At 45.0% G+C, this 13,984-nt stretch overlaps 1 long non-coding RNA gene across 2 annotated transcripts in view; it reads right to left on the bottom strand.

Annotated features, from left to right (window-relative positions):
• Nucleotides 1-9,713, bottom strand: part of LOC129382240 (uncharacterized) — a 97,697-nt gene extending 87,984 nt beyond the window's left edge. For both annotated transcript variants that reach the window (XR_008610338.2, XR_008610336.2), the window contains exon 1: nt 9,549-9,713. This is a non-coding gene — a long non-coding RNA (uncharacterized lncRNA). The remainder of the gene's footprint in view (nt 1-9,548) is intronic.
• Between the last annotated feature and the right edge of the window lie 4,271 nt (nt 9,714-13,984).

Here is a 13,984-nt window from a genome sequence, read left to right as displayed (position 1 = left end):
AAACTAAGATCTAATGATGAATTGCGCCGTTTAGCGAGACACCGGATTAAATTTGATGGCCTGTAATTCCTTAACGTTCGCCTACATAAAATACAAGAGCGTCCTTTGCATTTCGCCCTTGTAGAAATGCGAATACACGGTCTTTTTTGTTTTGTATTGGTAGGAGGCAAAACGTTGGAAATAAAATGAGGACGAGATGTGCAATGAAAGTACTGTGAAGTAAGCATGCGAAGGTGCACCTTCAGAGTTTTTTGTTCCATTGACCGGTAAATCATTACTTTTCCTTATTCCAGATCGCATGTATGCCACTTAGGCTATCCTTGTCTTATGTATGTGCTTGTGTGCGTGCGTGTGTGCGTGTGTGTGAGAGAGAGAAAGTTCACTTCCCATTCAAATGTCTACGCGACAGTGACCAGGTCAGGTATCTTAATTTTCTTGTACTGCAGTACTCGTGATAGCTCATCTGACACTCGGAAACACGTCACCAGTCACAACAGTCCTCTGAAAGTAAGGAAGCGTTGCCTTGAACGATCATACGTCACGGCTTGTTAAGCGACCGACGTTGCCGGAACGGACAATTTTCCGGAATTGGTTGCCATGGGCGCGGCTACCCTGTCATTGACAGCGCCTCATAAGCCATAGCATGGCTGCTGCCCACCGGGCCACTTTCGCCCACTTTCCCATTGATTCACCTGCAACTCCCTGCATTGCTGGCAGTTTTCTGAGTCTCGCGATGGCAATTTGGTCCCCTTGTACGGACTTCGTGCTGAAACACGAAGGCGCCAGGGTGTACACATTTCTTCCCTTAGAAGCAGCAGCGCTGGTCTTGGTAGGCAGTACGGCTATGGGATGTTTCTTTTTTCTTGGCGGGGTGACCAATTTGCGACCATAGGCATGGGCGGATGACGTTTACAGCAGCATAACTATCCTTACGTGCAACAAGTCATTTTCAGTACTTGTACATTTGTGTCCTTTTCCTGAAAAAAGCGCCCGCTTGATTTTGAGACTGCCGCCAGATTTTGCGATTACGTCTTAACAAATGTGCAGTATAAGCTTCGATCATCTATTTTGGAACTAAAAGCCGCAGCTTTAGTTCATCGTGGTAACCCCTTCAAACAATAGTTTGAGGGGGACCTTGCTCATGTCAAGAATAATGCATAGGCTAATTAATAAATGCGAAAGAGTGATAACTTGGGATACAGGCTAACATGTCTGGGCTAGTGTACACGTGATGTATGTGAAACATTTTACATCAACATGGGAGGATACACATGCGCTAGTGCACCGTTGGCGTCGCTACACTAAAAAAAAAAAAATCATCTTTCACTCCCGTGTACAACTGGCGTGTATTTCTTGCTTTGTATTTTATTACATAATTGGCTCTTTCTCCTCCTTTTATTGCGAAAGGATTATATGGTTCATGATACAAAATATCCGGTGTTGTCAGAACTAGCGTGACCACACGATAGTCCAAGGAGGCAAATAACTAACGACCAATGGGTGGAAGTGGAACATACAACCCTTGATATTAATAAAGGCGAAGGTTTTAAGGTACAGTTAATTAGGATATAGTTAATTAAGCCACTCGAAGTCACGACCTTTAGTATTAATTAAGGTTAAGGTAAATAAGACACAGTTCATTAAGGTATATCTAATTAGGTACATGTTTAATTAGCATACAGTTCATTACAGCACTCGTGCCAAGCACCATCGGTGGGAATCGAACCTACCAATAGTGCTAATTAGGTACTGTTACGGTACAGTTAGTTAAGGTACAATTAAGGCACCCGAACCCACGACCTTTGGTGGGAGTTGAACCGACTACCCTTGCTGCTAAGGCGAAATTCATTATTGTACGGTTAATTAAGATAGAGTTCGTTAAGGTGGAGTTACCTAAAGTACTCGAGCCCACGACATTTGTTGGGAGTCGAACGAAGAACTAGGTGTCCCAAGAACTAGTTACTCAACGACTGAAAGAGCCTAGGTATCGCACGGTGGTCGCAATGCTTCCGCATTCATCCACGTAGGGACAACTAAGTGCGCCTTGATTTTTTTCCTTCGGGATCCCTTCCTTCTGGCTGCATTGTTCTTTGCGCTGTTAGTATATTTAAATCATTTAGAAGCGTGGTGTCTAGTAAGGGACGTTGTCAAATATTGACCAAGTTTTTTCTAATTGCACATTGGAGCTCTATGCGGATTTCAACACTGCGTCGTTACAAAACAGCCAGGCGCATCAACCTGAAACTTGGCAGAAATAAAATGGTTCTAGGGAGAAACATTCTGGAATAATTTTTAAAGCAGGTTTTTGGGGGGCTTCCGTACAATATAATCATGCGTCTATTGACTTACTGTTTAGCTTTGTTGGGTGACTAAAACATTTTCTGTTGTGAACAAAATATATTGCGATTAAAATTAGAAGCAATAATGTGCACGTTCGAAGCATGCAGCAGAAACTTGAAAATTGTAAATGTACAATGGGGTGCGTAACATTTCTAAAATATAATCTAAGTATTCAATATGCTCTTTCGAGCAGGGAAATAAGTTTTCGCACTGTTGCTGTGGGCAAACACCTAAATATTTTGGTTTAAAATCTTGAACATGTCTACGAAAAACGAACGAAAAACGAAGAATCGTCAGTTTGCCTTTAAAATCAAGCACAGAAAGCGTATTTTTAATTCAAACGTGTTCACGCCATTGGAACAATATTTGCTACTCGGTGCCGACCACATGGTCTCTTCGTCAAGTTAAAATTTGGTTCAGTAGTATTACAGCTCGTATTCTATAAGGTCAAACAAGTCTATACGAGAGTTCAGTTCTTTTCTACTTTAGCTTCTAAGATTCTTTTGCAATGAACTCACATGCATTTCCCTAGCACCATCGTAATAAATTCGAGTGGATGAATAGCACCACCTACTCCTAATGAAAATTCTGTACCAAATTCATATTCCTTCCAACGTGATACGAGGGCGAATCAAAGTCTTTGCCCCCATTTTTGTTAGCCAAAGTAAGGTACACACATGTAATTACATATATACGTACCATTCTATGTACTTTACAGTAGTCTCCTACATAATCCGCACACCGGTTCAGGCATTTGTCCCATGCACGCCGGAAACGTTGTCGTCAGTCAGCGACTCACGCGGCCTCCCTGAACGCTCATTATCATGCAAGTCCTCACGGCGTTTTGCGAAATCATAACACGACCACCTCCCAGATCTCAAAGTGAGACACCTTTTCCCATACGTGGGCTGCATTTACATGTGGATTTCGATGGGCGTTCGTCCCTTGCTCCAGAGAAAACGAATCACACATCGTTGCTCGCACGCCGGGGAACTGTGAAGCACAACCGCCATCTTCAACAACTGACAGCGCCGAGCCGCGCAGCTACCGGCAGATAAGGTCGGGCCGGTCCAGGAAAGGTCCACCGCTGGGAATGGATATGTTGACGTCGCATTTTCAGCCGAAATTTGGCTAAGAAATGGGGGAAAGACTTTTTGATTCGCCCTCGTATGTCACTGGAAATTGACAGGCTACTCCCGAGTTCCTCTCACATACAAAATCACGGAATTTTTAATATAAAGCAAGATACGTTACTCTGACGGCAAATTACTTTAGAATAATATAAGTTCCCAAAGCATAGAAAAGTTCAAGAAACGTACCATTAGGATGCATTCTGTAAACGCTGCCAAATGCGCACTGTTACGCTTTCTATTTAAATGGGTTAAGCTACATAATAACGCAAGCAAAGGCTATCACTTCACTTGAATGCCGAAAAAGGAGCCCATGTTTGCAGCAGACACCATTGGCCTCTCAAAAAAAGAAAGACAATGCGCAGGTGGAATCTGCACATGCACATTTGACATAGGTCAGTGATGATTGCTTTCTACATTCAATGCTCTCTTGTACTTTATAGATCATGTAGTCAGCTTTGTGGAACGCTATTTTATTGACAGTCTCCTTCCCTAAAGTGCAAGCAGACTTCTCCCAAAGATAGAGATTGATGGGATGATTGGTTTTGCTCATCGATGGGAGGACAAGACTGCTTGCATTTTAGGCAACAACCTGCGTGCCCCTGTCATCCCATTACCATGAACGCGTCGAGATCCAGCGGCTCAACTGCAGAATTTATCCTCCCCCCCCTCCCCGCTGCACACACAGAAAGCTCAGCAATAAAGAGTTAGAGCTCTCAGACTTATCCAAACACATTCCCAAACTTACATAGATGATTTCAAAAGCTAAGTGCCTTTCCACTCTCTGAAGAAGGCTGACCAGCGAAGCTGCAGTGTGTATGTGGGGCCTTTAATGGCGAACTGCACCTCCGCCGCGGGTCGGCCGGGCACTTCACCATCTTCGGTATCGCCTCACGTATGGGCAGTGGTTAACGCTTGCGTCACCTCCGCCGCGGGTCACCCCAGCACTGCACCATATTCGGGATTTTTTTCTACATGCGCACACGACAGTGGGGAAAGTATCCCGTAACAGCTTCGCTGGAGAATGTTTACTCCTACTTTACATACAAAATTATCATCGAACGGGTATAGACGTCTCGCCACCTATGCAGGTGGCATCTTCAGTATACACTTTGTACACTGAAGATGCTACCTGCATAGGTGGCGAAGCATCTATATCCTTTAATATTTAATTTATGTTAAGTCGGAGTAAAAAGGAAATGCAAAGGTAGCTTCCGAGACACCTGCACCTGACATGACTCAGCCATCAGGGGAATGGGGGTGGACGGGAGTTGATAACCAACAGCTGACCTATAGGCACTGTTCGATGCCGAAGCGATTACGGAAATTTCCATGTCATTTCTGGTTCATGGGAAAGGCAACTACTTGGTATAGGTACGTTGTCCATTCCCGTTGGCCCTGTTGGGGCTTTTGGGCGATCAGACGATCAGGGTCAGATAGAGGGTGCTCCTTCTAACCTCAACGAGTCGGCTCAGGGGGCTGCGCGCGAACTTGCCCACCGCGCTACCCCTGACCAGTCGGAAGCCGACTCCCCAGGGAACAGGGACACGCCCTCCACCTACAACGAGATTACTAAACAGTACTATCTCAGCCTTAGAACCTACTTCGTTCCTCATCCGCGGCTCAATAGAGCTCAAGAACTAACGCTCCCTCTACTACAAACTAATACGTATCCCAATCCGTCGCTCTTACATGAAATCTCTCCGGACACTTACGCGGATGGTACTTGCAGCGATTGCGGAAAAATAGCCGCGTTAGAACACATGCTCTGGCGGTGTGCCCGGTCCCGCTATATCAGCGATAACAGCTTGGCCACATCGGAGGCGGTTCTCCGCAGCCCTGTTCCGGCTGATCAACTCTGTGCTGTGCAGCAGGTCCACGATGCGGCCGAGAGGCTTTGCCTTCTGCTTCCCGCGTGGGAACGGCGCGCCTCGTGATGACTCACGACCTGCAGGACCTCAAAAAAGCTTTACCAGACCATACCATACCGTAGCTAGCACAGACACAGTACTATAAAAAAAAAAATTAACATTTCCCATAGTTTTCTGGCGAGCAACAGTTTTCGGGAAGAGAAGAGAAACGCATCTTTTATTACTGCGGCCTTACGTTGCCTAGTTTAGCGTGAAATACCATGTTATATTTGAAACCTGATACGCTTGAATAACTTTCGCTTGAGACTGGTGGCGTCTGGTGAGAAGCAACTAAAATAGGTATAATTTTGCAGTTTTATATATATGCGCACCTACGCCATTTACGATTGCGAATGTGTAAGATTTTCGCCCCAATTAATAAAAATTAAGCTAGCACATTATTCCTACAACATGGGACCACTGTTTCTTGATTTGCTGACTTGAGGACTTCTCAATGGGTAGGCAACATGCGCTTTTAAGCGAGCCCATCACGGGTGTTGTGTATAGTTTGTTTTTAATGCGATAGCATTATGGGCTCACTGCACCCATTCTGCAGGCATCCGTATGACGAAAAATATGGACCAATCCTGAAGGCAGCATCGTCCTAAGACAGTGCCTCAAAGCGCTACCCGTCGGGATCGACTGGCACGTGACGCACGCGCCAGACATTACAAAAAGCGACTTTAGCAAGAGAGAAGCATGCGTGTGTTCGTGGCCTAATGGGCGCGCAGTGACACATCCATACAGCTGATGCGGGATGATCTTTTGTAGTCGCGAGCTCCTCTTTGGTCAAGAGGGAGACGCGTAAAGCCCGTAAAGCCCGCGTTTACTGAACTTTTGCTTTCCTTGGTTCAACTTAACTATATAGTTAATTTGGCTGTACTTAGCAAGAAGTTAATATGTTTTATGTGCTGGTTTTACAACAAAACTTAATAAAAGCGGTATATAGTGCAAAAGTCATCGAGACGCGTCCAAAACAATGCTTAATAAATCCAACATGGACTCGGTCGTCTGGCTGGCTGTTCTCGTGCTCGCCGCACTGCCCTGGCGCCATGCTCGCGCAGCTTGCATTCTGCTGGCACTTTCGTTCGCTATGGCGCTCTCCACCACATTACCTTGCACTCGCAGACGCTGCCTATCTTCTCGCGGTTTCTAGCACAACTTCTTCAGCGGCATGCTGATAGATCGTTAATGACACACTACATATGTCGCTTGTAATTGTAGCGTTATGTAAAATTGTGAAAATCGTAAAGTCACTACGCACCTGTGTTTTTAGAGAGGACTGAAGAATCGTTTGTACCGTCGTCTTGCAGAGCTGTCACAATACTTTCTGCACTTGTACGCACGCTAAGTACAACCCGCATCGGCGCAAAGCTAGTCGAACTGCACTGTCTTAGTATGCCAATTCTCCAGTACGGAAACCTTAGCAAAAACGTCGTATCTGCTGTTTGTTTTAACCACGCTCGTTATCGAAGTTATTAGCTGCATCACATTATGCAAAAAAGAAGTGAGGCGTGCAGACAGGACATAAGAGTAGAGAAGTGGACAACACGAACGCCGACTATCAACTGAAGGGAGCACTGAGGCGAAAAAAAGAAGAAAGACACAAAACTCATCTGCGCATGCTCAGGAATGGTAACACCACGTGTCAGTCGGGTACACGTGCCGGTCTACGAGAGAGATAACTGTTAAGGCACTTAATCTCTTCCTTATGTAAAGTAATCGAAGGCTGACTCACGCACGCACTTCCACCATTATAGATATGCCATGCCCCTACCATAAGACGCGTATCTTCATTCTTATGCCTGTACAATATCGCGCATTCATCTAACTCTGGCGTACAGTTACAATCTCGGCAGTGTAGCGAAAGATTAGAAGGCGATCCACCGGTTAACGACCTTTTATGTTCCATTAGCCTCTGATTGATACACCGTCCCGTTTGCCCCACGTAGAACTGGCCACAGCTAAGGGAAATTTTATAAACCACACCCATACGACAGTCAGTAAAACTGTTGTTCTTATTGTGCTTCACTGGACAAATATCTGTTCGTCTTTTGCCTTTTACCCGCTCCTTTTCATTCTGTACGGTAGCGCATATCTTACCTAGCTTATTGGGAGCAGTGAAAGCAACATTAACATCATATCTACTAGCCACTTTTTTAAGCCTGTGCGACACTGAATGAATATACGGAATAGCCACTACTGTTTTTTTGCTATTACTGCTTTTCGTAATCCCGTCCGTCCCTCTCGAAACCGACTTCTTTAGGCGCTCAGCCACAGTGGCCACCGCTACACTAGGATAACCTGCTTCTAATAGGCGCCGGACCTGCGCATTAAAACTGGCGCTCATTTTGTGCATGCAGGATCTGGTGATGGAAGACTTAAGGCGCGACATGGCAATTCCATTTTTGTTAGTTAGATGAATGCGCGATATTGTACAGGCATAAGGATGAAGCTACGCGTCTTATGGTAGAGGCATGGCATATCTATAATGGTGGAAGTGCGTGCGTGAGTCAGCCTTCGATTACTTTACATAAGGAAGACATTAAGTGCCTTAACAGTTATCTCTCTCGTAGACCAGCACGTGTACCCGACTGACACGTGGTGTTACCATTCCTGAGCATGCGCAGATGAGTTTTGTGTCTTCTTTCTTTTTTTTTTCGCCTCAGTGCTCCCTTCAGTTGATAGTCTGCGTTCGTGTTGTCCACTTCTCTACTCCTGTGTCCTGTCTGCACGCCTCACTTCTTTTTTGCATAATGAATCTTTACCAACTAGCTCATCTTTCTGTCGTTCTAAGCTGCATCACAACTTACTGCTTTGAAACTGCCGCCGGCGCCGCTGGCACCGGCGCTCACAACCCAAAACAATATTGCGCTTCAGGCTTCCGCTGGCACTGCGTAATTTGTACTACATGTCAGCGAGCAAAACTAATACGACCAAGTAGTTATACGTCGCATAAAAAACGCAATAAATAGGCTTAAGTTCGTCTCTGGGTAGAGGCGCTGCCGTAGTTACATCGTGCCGCCGTGTTACGGCGTGGTTGCTAAGCTCTGCTGCTGTGTTGAGAAAAAAAGGGAGACTTGGTGTAACCATCGGTCACGCATTTCCCTATGCACTAAAGGCGGACTTCGCCCACTTGGGAAATGTCTAACACAACACTCGAGGTGTGTTGAGCGCACGAGGGCACGTCACAGTGTGCACGAAATAATAAGTTTGTAAGCGACACTAGGTGCATAACTGTCACTAATAAATCAGCGTGCTCAAGGTCGCCCGTGAGGTCGTAGTCACCAAAATCAAAGTATGATATCGCATGCTTAGAGAATCAGCGGTGCTATGTACTGGCCTTTTTTGCCTTTATCCTTAGGAATAATAACCTAGTTTGTGTCAGTGTTACTTAATGTAACAGAAAAAGAAATATTTTTAGCGTGTTCCTTTGAGCGCTTTAAAATGGGTGTTCATCCCTCATCCCTCGATCCTGACTATAGTCACATTCCTATGCGGAGAAATGCGAAAATGGGAGCCTACTTAGAACTCGATGGACATCAAGAGAACTTCGCGCAGTCGCAATCAGCTTGGGCGCCTTATACTACATCTCTGGCAGCTGAACCTTATATTTCGGACCTAATTAAAACGCTACTAATTAAATTATTATTTAAACTAAGATAAAAGTGTTTAATCCTTGTGTTTAAATTATGTTTTTTGGTGACACTGCTAACGGCACGAAAGGTTTTGCTTCGACTTTGGCTTTAACAGCTTTGGCTTTTATGTTGACACAAGACCGAATTTGTCAATGTCTGCCCGTCAACATTTAACAGCTCACTTTCTGGAGCGAGGACAGTAACCCAAGGAGTCGTGCAGATATGCGCCGTGTTTTAAGCAGATATACAGCCATATATACATGTTAACAAGGTGTTAAGTTTGGCGGACTGGCACATCTAAATACAAAGGGTAACTAAAAGCTCTACACGAGTCGGAGAAAAAAAAAGATCAGTGCTGCATCCTTCTAGCTGGTTTTCAGCTTTAGGTCGCGCTGTCCCTTTCGCACTAAGATAGTGCTATTGTTGTTCATATGTATAGCTATACGGTATTGTCTGTTGGTAAATCGCGCTTTTATCGTAGTATTTTCTGCCCGAAAGAGATGTGGAAAAGATAATCGAAAAGAGAATACCTCCAGCCGAATAATATCCTGTTGCCTTTTCGACGACGTGTGCGCGAACGTCGTCTCTCTTGGCAGCTCCTTTCAAACTTATAAGCGCCTCACGAATGTGGCGTGTCAAAAGGATTCGAAGCGCACGTACAACCATACGGCCTCACATGTGTACACGCAAGCACATAGAAGCTCACGGACTGTCTCTGCCGACAGACAAAGGGGGAACGAGGAAAACGGCTTTGTCTCAACTCGGTACCCACTTGCGGTTACCATGGAGATGGAATTCTTGCGTCCGGCTTTGAAGGCTTGGGTTCCGACAATGGCGCTCCGTTAGTAACTAAACAAAGCATTGACAGGAACGCGTGTGTCCTTGCCACTGGAGATTACTCGATCCGTCTGTCTCTTCCTTGTCTTGCCTTTGTCCTCTTCTGGCATCCATCTTTCAGCCCTTAGTCAAGCTTTATACTTTCACAACCATAGTGGCCTCTTTGACGTTGTTTTCTTTTCCTGTTGAAGTTTCCGCTTGTGTCATGAGCAGTTCCAGTGGCTCTTTCATAGATGTTTTACCGTCCTGAGCCAGTAACAACCTCTCTGGGAGTCACATCTCCACAAGGTAGATTGGTATTTGGTGTGTACTGTCGCAAAGCTCTTCACTATATGCCGCTATTTGTAGAGGATATTCGTGATCACAATAATGTCGACACGCGCGTAAATGCTCTAAAGCTCTGGGGAGTAAATAGATGTATTTATGTGATCATATTTTCGCGGCGATACATAGCAGGAAAAAATATATTAGTTTTATATCGTGCGCCACTAGCGACAAAGGCAAAGTCATGAAGGGCGTAACTTAATACCCCCGCTATAGTTACGTCAGTCTCCGATTTAAACTATGCTGTCGGCTCTTCGCAAAATCTCTTTTCACCTCCGTCGCCAGCGCACTACTGGCGTTGTTGAAAGGTGCGAATAAGCGTCATCACGTTTCGGTTTGCCAAAACAAGGGCAGACCACTAATTTTCTTTTCCCCACTTCTTCCTACATCTTCTGAAAACTGACCGCATCACGAAAGGGCACTCAGTCAAATCATGTTGATCTGGCACTATTTTTTCTAGAGAAGAACATCAAAATCTTGGGCATTCGCACATCAGTCAGCTTTCAGCGCAACTTGTTCCACCTCAGATGCTCACATCGACATCCCACCGCTCTTCGGCTGCTGCCTCGGTTCCTGTGGACTTCATTTAAGGAAACCAGACGTGCACGTACGTATATATACAAGAGGCAAGATACAAGATATACAAGAAGCAAGACCGGATTTATGCCGTAAACTGAATATGTAACTAAAACGAAACTGGAAGCTATCGAGCAGCATATATAGATTTTTCGCGCGCACCTCGACTTCGTTTCTTTGCATATCATATGAGTGCAACAGCGTGCAAAATAGCTCTGTGGTTCTTTCTCTAGATTAAAGTGGATATGTCGCTACAATGTTTGCACTTGAACCGCGATACCGATTTTGTTCACCAGTAGTGAAGGAAGCAGTTCGAATTGCAACTGGCTGGAAGCGGCTTTTGCAACATTTGTCTTTTGCTTTTTGGTTGAAATGGCTGAAAACGCAAAGTGCAATGACTATGGTGGCGAAGAAACCCTTGATCGCGTTCTGCGTGATTGTCCTCGCTACATTGAACAAGGCGATTGCTCGTGATTGCGCTAGCTCGTGTTGATCGCAGTTCATTGTTGGAATAAACATCTTGAAAGGCCGACCTCATAAACCATCCCAGGAGAGGCTGACGAGTTATTGCTGTGGTTCTTAATTACAAGAAACGTGTAAAAAACGGTTTTAGCCCTAATTGGTCGTCATATCGCTGAAAGCGATGCTGTGCTGAGGTACCCTTACAAAAATATTTGTGTTTAAAATTATGGCTCAATTAATATTGCTCCATTGAATGAACTGAGTTTTATTCAAAATTACCTCAATATTGTTTTATTCTGATGCTGATTAACAGATGGGCCACTCAGTTTAAAATAAAACTCATAAGCCATGTTCAATTAAAGTTCTAATTGTCATACTTGACATGCTCTAGTTCGTTTTTTTTAGGCGTTTAGTGAACCATAGACTTCTATTTCTTTAAATAAACACAAAAATAAGGCAATGTTGGTGAATGGCATTAATATTTCCCGCTTTTTCAATAGTTTCATTATACAAGGGCTCTTCCTGTCATTTTACATTGCTCACTTTCTATGTCAGTAACTCTCACTCCCTTCCAAATTGCAATATTCAGGATTTTCGGGGAGTACGAAAGAGTAAAGTGCAGCAGTGCCGTTGTAACAGAGTATCCATACAAGTATAGACACTGCCACGTTGTAGTGGCGGTGAACGACACAGTAGCTAAAGATATGAATCATAAAACACTTTATTGGGCGAGCCAGCACCCACAAAAGCAGGTAACACTCAAAGCGCAACGATAGTGGCGGACACAGTCGGTGATCGTCGAAATCTGATCCGACCTTGTCTGATCTGCGAGTCATGCGCGTCGGCTTTTCTACATGACTCGTCGGAGGTTCCAGCGTAATGGGTGGTGCCGCGTGAATTCCAGAAAGTGCTACACAATTCGTGTCACGCATGCACTCTCATTCAACAAGGTTCGGCGAGAACACACACAACAGATAGAATCAACGATAACGTTCGGGTAAGTTCCAATCCTGCAGGCGCGTCTAGCACTGGGCGATAACTTTAATTTGTTAGCGGGCGAAGTGCAGTCCCCGACAAAAGGATAAATAAGTGCACGTGTAAATGTAGCCAGACACTAGAACCATCATACAACTAGTGATATCAGAAGCCGCAAGACGCCCGGTGACGCGACACATCTAATATCTATTCTGCAAGCACAGGTCTGTAGCCATGATTAGAGTGGCATAACCGCACCGGTAAGCATCGGCAACTTTTCCAAAAAAAATTAAGAAGAATTGTCTTGCGCATATAATATCTGTAAGCCTAGAACTACGTGAGTGATGAAGCTGCACACAAATGTAATCTAGCATAGTAAAGAAAGAAACAAAACTCATTTCGTGTACAGTACTCATGGCACGAGATAGAGAAAGAAAAGAAAGAAAGAAGGCAGGGATGTCAACCAGAAAATGTTATGGTTGACTGCCCTACACTGGGAAAAGGGAAGAAGAAAATAAGATGGAGAGAGAGAGGAAAGCGGTGAATGTGTGCACACAATTTTTGCAATACATCCTGAGAGCCAAGTTTGCTGAAATCATGACGAAGCTGAATTTCAGCGTAAACAGTAAAACATATATTTTTCTTTCTTGGTCACTTTCTGTAGTCTACATTCAGATAACTTATCTAGAAAGGGAAAATTGACATCCAGCCACCTTGTAGCACCGAGCTACAAAGCGAATCCATACGGGCTTCTCAGAAAGAAATTCTTCGCGCCAGAACAAAAAAAGTTGTTCTGGTCCGGCAAGCTTAGGGACGTAACTTATCAAGGACAAGGACAAATTTTACAGCGAAGCTGTATATGGCTAGGGTTCCGTGCAATTTTGTTGTTTGTGAACAAAAACTATCATCATCAATGGCTCATATCCCCGTGGGCATTCAAACTCCGGTTCATACAGTGTATTTCGCCATGCCCGTAAGGCAGCGGCAACAAGCACACAGCAAAGTGAAGCGAACACTGCCTAAGTTTTTTCTAATCACGCATGCAGCATACAGAACAGCATATCCAGAACTATCATCATCAATGGCTCATACCCCCATGAGCAATGGCTCATACCCCCATAAGGTGGTGGTAACAACTTTATAGAGATTCTGCTCAGTTGTGATTATGGCAGGCCCGAGTCCTAGGATGGCCTCTCACGAGGAGTGACCCTTTTGGCCCAGGCAATGAGGGCTTTTTGTAGTTTTTGATCCGGCGTTCTGAGCAGCTCCTCCCACGTCTGTAGTGAGGGAGCTGGCAGGAGCTACCTGGGAGGGGGTAAGCCCTCCAACCCTCAAAGAATGTGATTTTGGTAGTGAATGTTTGATTGGTGCAGTTTAGACATATTTGGTTCCATTGCCCGTTGGTAATTATGGCCAGCCAATGTGAGCTGGGGAACGGCTTAGTTTGGATTCGACGCAGGATCTAGGCTTGCGCTCGCGTAAGGCTTGCGTTTGGAGTCGGGTAGATTCGCATTTTTTGCTTGTAGTAGTTTGTTATCTCGTGGTATGTCGTCGGTTCCTCATCCATGGGATCCGAGTCCGAGGGGCACACCTCCCGGTTGAGTAGACTTCGGGCTACCCAGTGCGCCTCGTCATTCCCTTGATTCCCTGAATGGGCAGTGACCCATACGAGTTCAACAGTATTTTCACTTGTAATGTCCCGTAGGACTCGCGCTGCACAGACGCCTATGCAGCCTCTTGAAAAGTTGATGATTTCCCTTTTAGAGTCGCTTATGACAGTTTGCACGGAGGG

This window comes from Dermacentor andersoni, chromosome 6, assembly GCF_023375885.2.
Source record: "Dermacentor andersoni chromosome 6, qqDerAnde1_hic_scaffold, whole genome shotgun sequence".
NCBI classification, from domain to species: Eukaryota; Metazoa; Arthropoda; class Arachnida; order Ixodida; family Ixodidae; genus Dermacentor; species Dermacentor andersoni.
Note: the sequence above shows the minus strand (reverse complement) of the source record. Positions and strands in the feature narration are given on the sequence as shown.